This window comes from Nothoprocta perdicaria, unplaced genomic scaffold, assembly GCF_003342845.1.
Source record: "Nothoprocta perdicaria isolate Ctin4 unplaced genomic scaffold, notPer1 scaffold_105, whole genome shotgun sequence".
NCBI lineage: Eukaryota > Metazoa > Chordata > Aves > Tinamiformes > Tinamidae > Nothoprocta > Nothoprocta perdicaria.
The window spans coordinates 2,267,610-2,280,741 of record NW_020454150.1 but is presented as its reverse complement, the minus strand read 5'-3'; the positions used below and the strand labels follow the sequence as shown (position 1 = coordinate 2,280,741).

Here is a 13,132-nt window from a genome sequence, read left to right as displayed (position 1 = left end):
AATTTCTTACATAAACCTTAGGAGATGGTACCATTAGGCAACTCCTTCCATAACATCCATACAGTACATCTATACTGCCTATAAAACCTTAAGCAACTCCTTCTGGATAGATTTTATAGTCTTAATTCTATGAGTGTTGCTCAATCTTCATGGATATTACTGGAATAAAGTTGTTACTCAGGACATGAGGAGAGGTGATGATACAATTACCTTATTTCAAAATCAGAAAAGTTTATGAGCATCCTCCTATTGCTTTCATTCAGAAAGTTTATTTTATATTCACCAGAGAAATCCTGTGAAACTACTGCATGCAAAAGGGATTATTTTGTGTCCTGCTGTGGCCTGGAGAGACCCACAGAGCATGAAAGAGACTCTTGTTAAGCACAAGCAGCCTCTGTCTCTAGCGGGTCACAGCAGCAGAGCAAGTGCTGCATAATGCAAGCTCAACAGACTAGCTGGGTGTTTGGGTTAAAAGAAAAGAAAAAAAAAATGATGTCAACAGCTTTGATTTATTTTTTTTTTCTCTGCTTGGAGGTGAAATGACATTTCTGAGTGGCACCAGAAGCTCCTCACCAAAAAAGAAAGTGCTGGAAAGGAGGTGTATGTCAGCAAAGGATTATTTGCACTTTGTTTGGAGATGGATCATGAGGCAGAAAAATGAGTGCAAAGAGGTAGTTTCCAAAAAAGTTCCTGTCTTCGCAACTGAAACATCCAYGTGAAATATGAAATTGAAACAGAATTCTGTAGAGGTGCAGACAAGACATTCAAGCAGCCCATATGTTTGGAAAGTACCCTCGTGGAACCAGACTTAAAAAAACAAAGAAACAAAACAAACAAAAAAATAACGAAATGAGAGAAGAACAAGGCCTGACCTGACAGCATTGCAATGTATCTAGTCTATGACAAATTTTAGACGCTGTAGAAATCWCTAGAGAAAAGAGCAGTCTTGCTCAAGTTCCAACAAGAGGATTTCAGCCGCAAATACAAGRATGCTGACTGGAGAGATTTCATTTAATTTCTCTCAGTGTCGTTCCACGTCCCTGCAGGGCTGCGCTTTACTGACACGCAGTTACCCCTGCAGCTCTCCCAACCTAACCCCCAGTGGCGGACAAAACGACCTGTGAAACACACGGCAATGCTCATCCTGCCAAATCCCAGGGCCACCAGCGCCTGGAGGTTTAGCACAACGCACTGTGTGGCTCGTGAAGCGCTTGTGTCAGCCAGGCCACAGAGTCCCAGGTTCACAGCTGATGCACCCACTTCCTCACTCTTCCATGCAGAGAAACCAAGTAGCCAGCCCAAACTGCTCTTTTGCCATTTTTCCTTAAAATGGGCACCTTGGGAACGGGATTTGGAGGGTGAGGCACAGAGGAGCTCTGGGGAGCTCCTCACTCTGGGGAGCAAACTCACCCAGGCAAGAGGGGAGGGCRGCTCTGCGCCCACGCGCTGCCCTGAGGAGCAGACCCAGCTGCCACGCGCGGAGCCTCAAGGCACGTGCAGAGACCCCGTCCCCGCCTCGGGACGGGCCTGGGAKGCCTAAAGGAGAGGCCTCCATGAGCCGCCACGGCTTGCAGGCCAGAGAGGGGCCCCAGCTGGCCCGAGGCACAGCAGAAAAGTTTCCCAGGCCTTTGAGGCCACCAAGWCACCGACAGCCCGTGGGTCAGTGGCGTGGCAGGCCCCAGGAGCGCTGTGTATGGGCGTATTTCTGTGCTGTCCTTCCCAGATCCTGGATTACGCGGCAGCCCCGGCACCAGCAGCAAGGCCTGTCCCTGTAGGTTGCAGCAGAGCAGCCGGGTTTCTGCTCCCTCAGAACAGCCAGCATTCAAGCTAAAGGATTCTCTGGCACGCTGAAAAGCAAAGTCAGTACAACTCCACCGACAACGAAGAAATACCACACCATGACTAATGCCTTCAGTCACGACATTACATCACAACAAAGGTTTTGCTGAGAAATCATAGCATGAAATTTGCCCTCAATACCATAAGAAAGATGCACTGTTACTATTAGCATCCATTGCTTAACCACCATTACATCTACCACTTCCTTATAAGACCTGTAAAGAAGGAAAAATATATATATATATAAATATATATATATATTTACCTATATATCTATATATCTATTTGTATCTGAGCTTGAGCTAAAATGAGCTGTGTTGGACGTCTTTTCTTTTTAGTCTAGGAGGCTTGTTTTCCTAAATTTTTAAATAGTCTTATTTCTTCCCCTTCAAGTTCTCCAGTTCCAACAGATGAGTAACTGGGTACCCATCAGTTAGGGCAGAACAGTAATACAGATCTGCTTGTGAAACCACATATATTAGACTTTAAGTTTCTAACGTATCATTAAAAGACTCTCATAAGGCAGCTGAAAAGGGATGYAGCGACTTCACTGTGGCACCCTGCTCGCTGGAAGGAGCGATCTCACATAACAGTTCCCATCTGTGACAACTCCCAGGAGCAACTGATTAACGTTGCTTGGTTCTCAGTGGAGCTGAAAACTCTGTGTCATGCTGGAAAAACTTTCCTACGTATGCATTTGTTCCAGTTGTCTCACGTTGTGTCAGTTATCTCTGTTACTAAAAACCTCCTTTCTTTGCTGTTTTTTATRAAGTAATTTCCCTCCATTTATATCTATTCAGAAAGGTACATTATTTTCTCTAACATGTTGTTTTGACCATACTATGTTAACATATGTTCTTCTTGTGGTCTATTTTCTCTCTAGGTCTCCCTTCTAGCATCTTCAGGTCTGCCATAGTCTTATTTGTTCTTAAGGGCCCCRTTAAATCTGCCACCACAGCTGCTGGTGCCAGGCACCACCAGCCACTTGTGGCATTTTCCAGCAAACGCTGCAGTGCTCTCTCTAGTAAGAAGGAAGGGAACACACCTAGGACATCTGCAGAATTTCCCTGCTAATCCTCCTTCAGAGTCCTGCTTCCCGCCAAGCACCRGGAGGTCCGAGCAGGCGGGCAGCAGGTGGGCCAGAGCCTCGCTGATCCTGGCRGCCACCGCCAGCCGTTTCCTTTGCTCCGCTGGCTCTTTATCACATTTCCCTGGCCTCAGCTGGGAACTCTCTACACGGGAAACGCTGTTTTGTTTTTGTAAGGCACCTAGAATGCCGAGATACTGCCTGAAGCCTGCAGATAGGGTTACATTGCAAATGGACACGGAAGATCCCCAGGTATGCAGCACACTGCTCTTCTGTTYGCAATGAAAAATGAGAGATTCCAACAGCCAGTTAAGAAAAAGAACACAGATTAGTGATGACTGTCAAGTCTGAAGACTTTTGCACCTTCCACAAAGAACAAATAGCAATCACATGCTTTAATAAATTAAAAACCACAATAAAATATATATATATATAAAGCACAATGCAACAAGTGAACATGCACCGAAAGTGTGAGTTCCTGCAGCCTTTGTGCTCAGGCAGCAGGAGGGCACAACCGGGGCCACGCCAGAGGTGGGAGGAGAGGCAGTTCCAGAGGGGGAAGCCCAAGGCCCCAGCGCCACGGAAGGGAGCAGTCCCAAATCCCGCTCCCTCCTTCCTCAGGATCCCTGCGCCATCCCGGGGCAAATCCAGCACTTGGGTGGGAGGAGGGGGCTGCCCCTTCCCCCGGATTAACTAGAGGCAAGGGGGGCACACATGGCACGTGGGGTTGCATCAGCCCCSACGTCCTTCCCGGGTCCTGCCCTGACAGTCACACACGATCAATACGTCAGGCAGCCTAAAACCACACCACAGTTATTAAAAAAGTCATTTCTTCATTTGGAATACATTGGAACAAATAGAATGAGCTGCTTTTATTACACAAAATGATAAGTGGTGGAAATATACCCCTAAACAGCTATGTATATATCCCCTGCTAAGAGAAATTCTAAAATTGGATTTATCATTTTGTGGAATCACAGCTTCTGTTTACCATCACCAAATGTATGAAAGTATATTTTTTTTAATCCATAAATTTAAACAAAAATGTACTTCATGGCAAGCTGAAGCAGAGAAAAGTATGGGAATAGGGGCAGACAGATTTTTCAAAACTCACAGAATAATTACTATTTATTTTGGAAACAAGACATTTTACAGAAGATTAGGAAGGCAAGTAGAGGGAAGCAAAAGTCTATCGAAATTATGGAGAAAAAAAAAAGCAGTCTTCAGAGCTTCTGACTAGGCACAGCTAAGCTAGTAAACGGGAGCAGGAAGGAACTGCCAAAATCCATGCCAGTTTTGCCCAACATGGAAGTGAGGAAAGATCCATACTAGCTTCATCTGTGGGTTTAGTACAGATACCATTGGTCAGTAGAAACCATGGATGGAGCAGAGGCACCTTTCAGCTTAGGATGGGTACTAAACAGGCTGTAGAACACAAGTAAAACACACACAGCACCAGTCTGCAGTGTAGRACTAATGAAATGGGTATTAATTAATTGAAAAATACTTTTTTCTTTACATCCTAGAAACAAAGACAACCCGCAATGAAAAGCAGCATTTTCTACTCTTTAGTAAAATATACAGTAGAGAATTCTTGCGACAACTTGGATTCATTCAAAAGAAACATTAACAGTCACAACAGTGGGGACACTTAATCAAAGCAGCCAATTTTAAACTTAGCAAGACCTACCTTCAGCAGTCACATCCTAGTGTGTAAATCCCAAATTGCTACCACAACACAAGTTGGAATCGGAGCAGGTTGAAAAACTCCACACAAGACCCAGCGCTAAAGTAACTGCTCCGAGAAATACTTGCATGGAAAGTTTATTTAAGGGAAGAGGAAAGAGCCAGCACAGGGTGGGAGGGGACAACCTGCAGCCTCCAACAATAGGAAGCTGGGAAACAAAAAAGCCAGGGCCTCCCTCTGCAGAGGAAAGCCCAGTTTGAAAAGCGCTGCCCCCCTCGCCACCTACCAGGAATGCGGCTCTGAAAAGGGAGATAAGGCTGGAGGCCCAGGGGCTGGAGGCCTCGGAACAGTGCCCAAACAGGCACAGGGCTTCACAGAGCCCTTGGTGAGAGGGGCCGGGCCAGGAGGAAGAGGAAGGGAAGAGCGAAGGCAGGGGAGACGCTGCAAGGCCTCTACCTTCCACCAGCCGCCTGGCACAGAGGGCTCACGCAGCCGCCCGCCGCCAGCGACGCTCCTGCGCGGTGCTTAGACACGGACGGTGTTTTCTCCTGGGAGGAGCTGCAAACCACCGAGCAGCATGAAACCATTTAGCAGACCAGCTACGGGGGAAGCAAAGATTGCAGCGGTTTAGCAGACAAAGAGCAATTATGCTGGGAMAACTCCTGGAATGATCTCATGCCTTTCAAAGACAGTGATACCAGACAGGAGGCGGAGGAGGAAATAAATAAAAAAAAGCCTATCTAGAAACTAGGTAGCTGGTAGCTATCTAGCATCCTCCCCCCTCAAACTACCATAGGCTCTGTTATTTTACATTAAAAGCCACGTTACCACACAATTACTCTGACTCTCACACTACGGCTCCAGGGACACCAGGGCCATCCACATCTAGCAGGAATTTGKTCTTCCAGCACAGTGCCCTTCGTGGCACAGACAGGGAACACCACGGTCCAAGTAACTTTGCAGAAAACTTGTGCTGTGTCGGGAAAGGCAGCACGCGCGGTTGCCTCTGTGTGTCCTGTACMATGTAGTGAGAACAGAACCAGCCCCAGTCAGTGCTGGCCCGTGCGAGGTACTGAAGATACAATCCCCCTGGGATCGTTTACCCAACCGAAACAAACAATGTAGAGAGGAAACAGAATACAACTAACCATTTTGCCTTAAAAAAAAAAAAAACAATAGTCTTGCCAGACAGACAGGGCTGAGCCAAGTTTTAATGCTGTCATTCCATTGCTGATATAGTTTGAGTCGGACAATAGGAGTAGCAAGAAAGTCAAGTTAGGAAGCAACGGCACCACACTCTCAGCCATGCTGTACATTGTGATTCTTTTATGCAACTTTTAAGATTTGGATTTCTGTGTAAACATTTCAAATCAAATAATTTTAAAGCATCGCAGTATTGGCAGACTCATGAACAAAAAGCAGGATAATATCCAGTAATCACGCTGGGCTCAAAATATGTTCTACAGCTGCCTATGGTTAAAACAGCTTGTTAGCTCCGTGGCTCTCTTTGCTCAAACAGCTTGTTTCAAGGAAGCCAAACCACTTAAAACGYGTGCTTCCAATATCAACACAGCTCTTTTCCAGGCAAAAGCAACATGCCAATCCTCATTTTTTCATACAGAGAGACTGACCAGGGCCCTCTGGCATCTCTGGAGCTACTTAGATCTGCAGGTTTCCTTTAAAATAGCAGTGCAAGTCTCTCCCAGAGTCAGCCAAGCGCCTTCGTCTTGCTGGTGTTGCATACTGGGTCAAACAAAACACTGGATTCCAAGTTCCCCCGCTCCTCCTCGCTGCCCAGGAGGAGACACTGACTGCTCTCTCAGGCACAAAGACACAGAGCAAACTCACGACAACCGATTTCCTCACTGACATGACGTGGGCCAACATTCACAACAYGGCAGCAGTCAGTATCAAGGTCACTATCAGTATCACTAAGGGTTTTGTGGTTATTACTAAGCTGCACAAGTGTTTACAATTCTAATTTGCCTCTGCCTCAGTTTCCATGATTTCGGACCACCTACTTCCCAGCTTTTGGTTGAAATGCTTCAGGCAACCAACCACGCTTGAGTAATAGCTAAAAATATGAATTGAAGCATGGACTCTTCCCATTACCTGCTTTGACGCCATTCACTAGTGGAGACTAAATTACCTGCCTAACCTGTAATCCAATCCTYATACCACAGTGTATGAAAAAAAAACGAAAATAAAAAACAAGAAAAGTATTTCTAGAGCATCATTTTAATGCAAGATCAATTATGCTTTCCACCTAGAATGAAAATAAAAGCCTTAAAATCATGCAGAAAGGAAGAGCAGGTGGGGGCACAAGAAAGAAATGCCTCTGCATCAGGTRGCCAACACTTCTTTCCCTATTGCCAAAAGCCAAGTGGTCCATAGAGCAAGCAGGGTGCCATTCCCTGAACAGAAGCAAGGTCACACATCCCTGGCCAAGCACAGCAGCGCTGCTTAGTYAAGAGCTGTGCCAAACACATCATCAGCTAAGCACCTGACCCACTGCCACAAAACTCAAGTTAGAATTTATAGCAATTTTTGCATTCCTACATAGAAGAGAGAAAAACAAAACAAAAACATACAACTAAAAAGCAGCCARTGTATTTGCACTCTTCCAACAGCCTTTCACTTAAATTAGGACAATAAGGCAACCATCAAATAACTCCAGTCAAGTACTGCAGCCCCTAGGGGTACTTGGACCTGACAGCAAAGCTAGTAATTACACAGCCATCCACAGAGCTGCTTCCGACTGCAACGGGCAGGAAAATCCAGCAAGATCAAGCAGCACAAATAAGCCTGGAATATCTCTCTCCTCCTTGCATTTCTGCTCTGGTTTAAAGAGCAGAAATCTGAGAAGCAAAGGTATTTGCAGACAGCCCTATCTATTACAAGCATGTATGCCCACAACGTGCATTCACTGTGGCAAGATAAAGAGCTATTAACCAAGAAAATGACCAAAAAAAGATAAAAAATCCGAAGGAAGAAAATCTGAAGGAGTTTCAGACACACCAGCAATAACCATTCCTCTAATTTTGAAAACAATTATTTTCCACAATGTCTGTAAAGTCTTGTGATTTCAGCTTGCAGATCACGTAGCTTCCTATCAGGCAATGACTATGCCAGCCATTCCTCTCACCTCTAAATTATTTTCCACCATCGCACTCCCACTCGTAGAGCTGCAAACGTCAGCACATTTACTATAGTTTAAATATCCTAGGTTTGTCTACATAGAGAAGTTTGCCAGGAGTAACTGCTACGCTGCAAAGTCTACTCCACATAAAACATGCAGTTTCATGATGGACCTCAGCAGTGGAACCTGTTACAGAAGTTCCTACCCACCTTCCACAGGTCACTCATTTCTCATTTCATACTCTGTTCTGCTAATTGCAGTGTGGTTACACACAAGGTGCAAACTGCATCACTAAAATAATCTGAGTTAAAAACCACCCTCCCATACAAAAATGAAGGGGGTTATGTTTTATTATTTCTGCTACTCAGATTACAGAAGAGCCCTACCGTAAGCAGCTTCAAGTGGCACAACAGAGCGACCACAGAACCACAGGAGCTGAGAAACAGCAGTCCGGGCAGCTTCTTTTATCGGCTTTCCCACCAGAGCAAGATGATGTACACGCGCTAAATCCCTGCACRGTTTTACAATCCAGCTACAGCAACCTGACAGCTGCCCCATCCCATGCCCCTCCCGCCGCCCTCGCGCTGACCGCAGCGCTGGAGCAAAGCGATGCCTTTTTGCACGTGAGCTCTCCGCGGACCGGAGAGGGAAGCCAGGTGATCAGCGTCTGCTGGCGACGGCCAGCAGTCACATTTTCCTGTTCAGGTGACACCACCGTCCCCTCAACCCGCRCGCGGATGTCTGTGTGGCAATGATTAATGCAGACTACAGTGGTGGTTTCATAAGCGTGGAAACTCCTGGAGTTTGTCATTCCGTTGGCTTTCCTCCCACTCCCGCTGCTTCCATGTGTCAGGCTGGGCACACGGGGCCGTGGCCAGTTCCACAAGCACCAACACACCACGTGGTTGAGCAGGAGCAGGGCAACTACTTGCAAACTAGAAGACGAAAGTAAAGCATTTTTGCCTTTCTTTCAGACACGTTTTGCCAGGATAACCAAACGTATTAAGCTATCAAGAGACAATCAGAAATAGTTTTCAAGACCTAGTTAATGCTGKGTTAATGCTTCCCAAGTGCTCATTCCCACCCACGAGCCCCTCGTGCAAACGCTCACACCAGCAGCAAGGGCAGCGTGTGCAGGGCAGAGCACGGGCAGCTCGGGCTAGATCTGCCCGTTTCCTACGCGGCCCCATAAATATTTGGGCAGGACGGCTGGGGTAAGGGTGCCTGTTAAGTTATTGGAGGCGGTATGGCCTGTAGTCCAAAACAAGGTGTAGAGCAACCTTAAAAATAAATTTAGGTTTCAGTAGTGTATAAAGCTCTGTCCTTGGCTATCAGGAACACCATCGGGGCAATTTCTCTTCACAATCTCACATCTTCAAAAGTGAAGGCAGACCATTTATAACTCTTAGTGAATAACGAACAAACAGAAAACCTCAGTATTTTCACTGGACTGAAAAAGCTGTCTGTTTTTTTTTCTGCCTTGTGTCTACAGACTAGAAAGCACATAGCCCCTCACTGATACAAGTCTTTCTTTGGCAGCTGACCCAAAACAAAACAAAAACCTGAGGAACTTGAGCTCATCATTATGAACATATCTTRCCAACCACTCTGACTTCTTTAAATCTAGTAACTCCTACCCAGTGCTGTGCAACTCAAGCTGACTTGCATCAGAAGCAACTCAACAGCCACAGTCAAAGGCTACAGAAACACCACCAGGCACTGAAACATTACTCTCCATCAAATGCAGACTCCCACAAATACTACAAACAGTAACATTTCCCGTTGCTACTACAATCTTAAAAGCAACAAACAGAAAGCCAAGTCTATTGCATATTTTTGAAGAATACATATTGTATTACATATCACATATTTTGAAGAATTACATATTACATATTTTGAAGAATGCATATTGAAGAATACAGTGCATTGCATTTAATCCATACTGGGTTTTGTGATTTTGTATCAACACAGGAGAGTCAGGAGAACATTTTGTCAATATCCTATCAGTGACAGTTGGTAAAAGGTCTTCTCAAATGCAGCAGGCAGTAGATGCCAGCTAACCACCAAATTAAGCTTCTTGATCAAGAAAACCATGATAACTACGTTATGTCCAAAGCCCTTGACACCTGCAATTACCAAGGTCCTGCTCCCAACTCCTGCTACAAGAGGGTACTGTCTTCTCAGACCCATTGCTTCATAGACTTTCCTAATCCATTTAGGAAGAAATAACTTGGATTAACAAAGACATACTGTCAAGGCTGTCTCCTCTAGCACTGCCTGATATTTCACTGAAAGAGTTTCAGGTTTTTTTTTTTTTTTTTTTTTCCCAAGAATGGCTTGAATAGGAGATTACTTGTGGCAGAGGAGTGGTGATGTCTCGCTATGACAGGTGGGTCAGATAAGAATAGAATCTTATCATATAAAAGGCATGGCACAAAAATTGTAACCCTGGAGGAGAAAGGATCTCCTGTGGTTTAATCCTGACTCAAAGACATTCAGGAATTGATTTACAGGAATCAGGAGAGCAYTTTCCCTACGTAGAGTATGCACATGACATTGGATCAGCCTAGCTGGAGTGGGTAAAGTGGATATATCCATGTTATCCCACCCTCTAGAGAGTTCTGAGAGTCTAGACTATGGCACTGAATCTGTAAACCTTGATAGAGCAGGATGTCTGCACAGCTGTGGACCTGATTGGAGCTTTGTAAAAAAGTCTTGAAAAGGAAGATTTTGAAAGATTATTTCGGTGCCTGCATCACTAGAACTGATGCTTTTCAGGCTCTTTTAAATAACATTCGAAGGAGGTGACAATTTGGAGGTGAAAGATTCATTTAGGAAACTTACCTATATCAGTATGACACGAAAATGAAAGCAGGCTCAAAAGCTTTTTTTTTTCCCTAACAATAAAGAATGGCCCCCTTAGACCTTCTACTTCCTCAGCATTATCAGTTAACTGATCAGTTTTAAATAATTAGTTCACTAATTATCAGTTTTAAATAGTTTACTAATTATAATTAGTAAGCTAATCATCAGTTAACTAATAGTTACTTAACAGTTAGTTAACTAATAGCTAACAGTGAGCTAATTATCAGTTAACAGTTGTTTTTTAAACARCTGAAAAATATTTTACATTTTTCATAACCATGGCTTTGTGATGGGATTCATAAAATTTTGCCCTATGTTAAACTTCCTGCACTAATTATTTTCTTTTGTGCCTTATTTTTAGTATTTGTCCTATGATTGAACCTTGGCAGACTGACATGCAATCAGGACCCATGGCACAGGGCTTCCAAGAGCATTTAAATCCGTGCTACAACACTGACAAGATAAAAGCAAGACACACCTGCCCATACACAGGTAACTCCAGCAATTACCTCAACCACAGAGGAAGGGGGGGAAAAAAAAACATAGTATTTGGGAACAATTTTCATTTATATATTTTTAAAGTAGTTTTTCTATGAGAAACTGCTATTTTAAATAAGAGATGCTGTCAATTACCCTGTTATCTTTCTTTCCATCTTGAAATGTTTTCTTTCTTCCAGGTGTTTCATTAAAAGAGCTGCCATTTTTTTAGCTTTGCAAACACCTGCAAAAGTTGTGGCATTTACTCAAAATCCAGCAACATTTTTAATCTGCTGAGTTGCCAGAAATAAACATATAACGCATATGCACAATCATACACTTCAGATTTATTGTTTGTTTCACAGTTAGTGAAAGGAAATCTGCTCAGGCTGCCAAAACATCAACAAGCTCTAAAATATTTTCATCTAGTGGGGGAAGGGAAGCAGAGGACTTCTAGACACTGAGCCACTTCCSCAAAATCTATGGAAAGTTCCATCCATCTCAGTAATAAGCGCTATAATGAAAAAAAACCCACACTTTGCAGTTAAAGAGATTTTCAGGTAGACAAGTAATTTACCTGATTCCACTCTGTAGCCTAATCCTACTATGTCCTGGATTACTTGTTTGTTCACCTTAGCCTGGCATCCTAAATCCGCGTCACCCCACYGGGCTGCAAATCCGCTTCTGAGAGCACTGCAACTCTGCATAGGCATAGTAAATATATACATATATAAATAYATATAAAAATATATACATGCACACTAAAGACAAAAGCAATGTAACACAGACTCAGAAGTTGTTCTCCAACAGATGCAAGGAGCTTGCAATGCACAGCAACGTAWTAAATGTACTTAATAGAAAGAATCTGTTGATTCTTTAGGTATCTTCTGTTAGGTATCTGAGGAGCACCCAGGTGCAGCACAAAGGCTCCCAGGCCAGGCCTGCTGCGGAGGGAGCTCACTGCRAAGAGCAGCGCACCCCATAAAACGSCAACACCAGCAGCTACGTTTTGATAGTAAAATCGTCGTCTGGTGCATACTGATTAGACTGAAGCATTGTCACGGCAATGGAGCAAAGGAACCTGTATAAAAGGCAGATTCACAGGTGTGCAGCTAAAACTAAAAATAACATGCATCTTAAAATACACACAGCCAAATACATAGGTATATTTCCCTACTACAAAGAGGAGCGAGTGCAGACTCCTGCTCTGCAGGTTTAGCATCTCAGCCTGCTCGGGGATCAAGAGCAGAAATTAGAGGTGGTGGAAATGAGGAAGCAGGCTGGGCCCGGCACTCCGCAGACTCCAAAGGGAGCTCTGCCGACCTTTAGCRTAAGAAGAGGGCAGCCCGTGCCCTCGCGCAGGCTCCAGCCGGCCCCACTCTGCCCGTCCTCCCGCGCCGGGAAAGCCGGCGACCCTCCTGCTGCCTTTACCTTCCTGCAGCACTTTTTTTYCCTCCAGCACGCAGCCTCGCCAGCACCAATTCCAACCCATCTCGGTTGATTTGCTCTAAAGTGCACACATCAGGCCAGAAATTGGAATAGTGAGTATGGAAACGTGGTGAGAATGATTAAATAAAGGCTCAAAGGACGGTTTCAGCCCAAAAGAGGGGCGAACCCGCCCCAGCAGCAGCAGGGCGGCCCCCGCGCTCCCCACAGGTGGAGCGGGACCTTCCCGCGGCACCTGGCGCGGACACCACCCACCCACCCACCCGCGTCCCGCCTCGTACCGCAGCTCCCGCGCTTCCGCGCGTCGCGATGCACCCAAGCGTCCGCAGCAACGGTTAAGATCGCGCCTCGTCCAAGGACGGCGGCCACCACGAGAGCCTGACGCGCTGCCCGCGCGCGCTTCCCAACTCCGCAGCGTTTCAGCCAGGAGCGTGCGCCACTTCGGAAAACGCTGGGAAAAAAAATAATAATCCCGGGAGCGGCGCGCAACGCACGTCCCCGCGCCGCGGCTCGGGGCACGCGGAGGGAAGCGCCCGGCACGCAGCGGCTCCCCGCGCTGCGCGCGCCCGCCGGCCCAGGGCGCGGGCACCGC

General features: G+C 45.6%; 1 protein-coding gene across 5 annotated transcripts in view; it reads right to left on the bottom strand.

Annotated features, from left to right (window-relative positions):
* The window catches only part of USP54 (ubiquitin specific peptidase 54), an 85,421-nt gene that overhangs the window by 53,384 nt on the left and 18,905 nt on the right, over window positions 1-13,132 (bottom strand). Inside the window, exon 1 of one of the 5 annotated variants that reach the window (XM_026044225.1) lies at window positions 12,822-12,940. The exons of 1 other annotated variant lie outside the window; for it this stretch is intronic. The gene's annotated coding sequence lies outside the window, so the exon portion shown is untranslated. Of the gene's footprint in view, window positions 1-4,616; window positions 4,643-11,671; window positions 11,764-12,821; window positions 12,941-13,132 lie in introns of those variants that run through there. 3 more of the 5 variants (XM_026044255.1, XM_026044243.1, XM_026044250.1) reach the window with 3 other exon arrangements.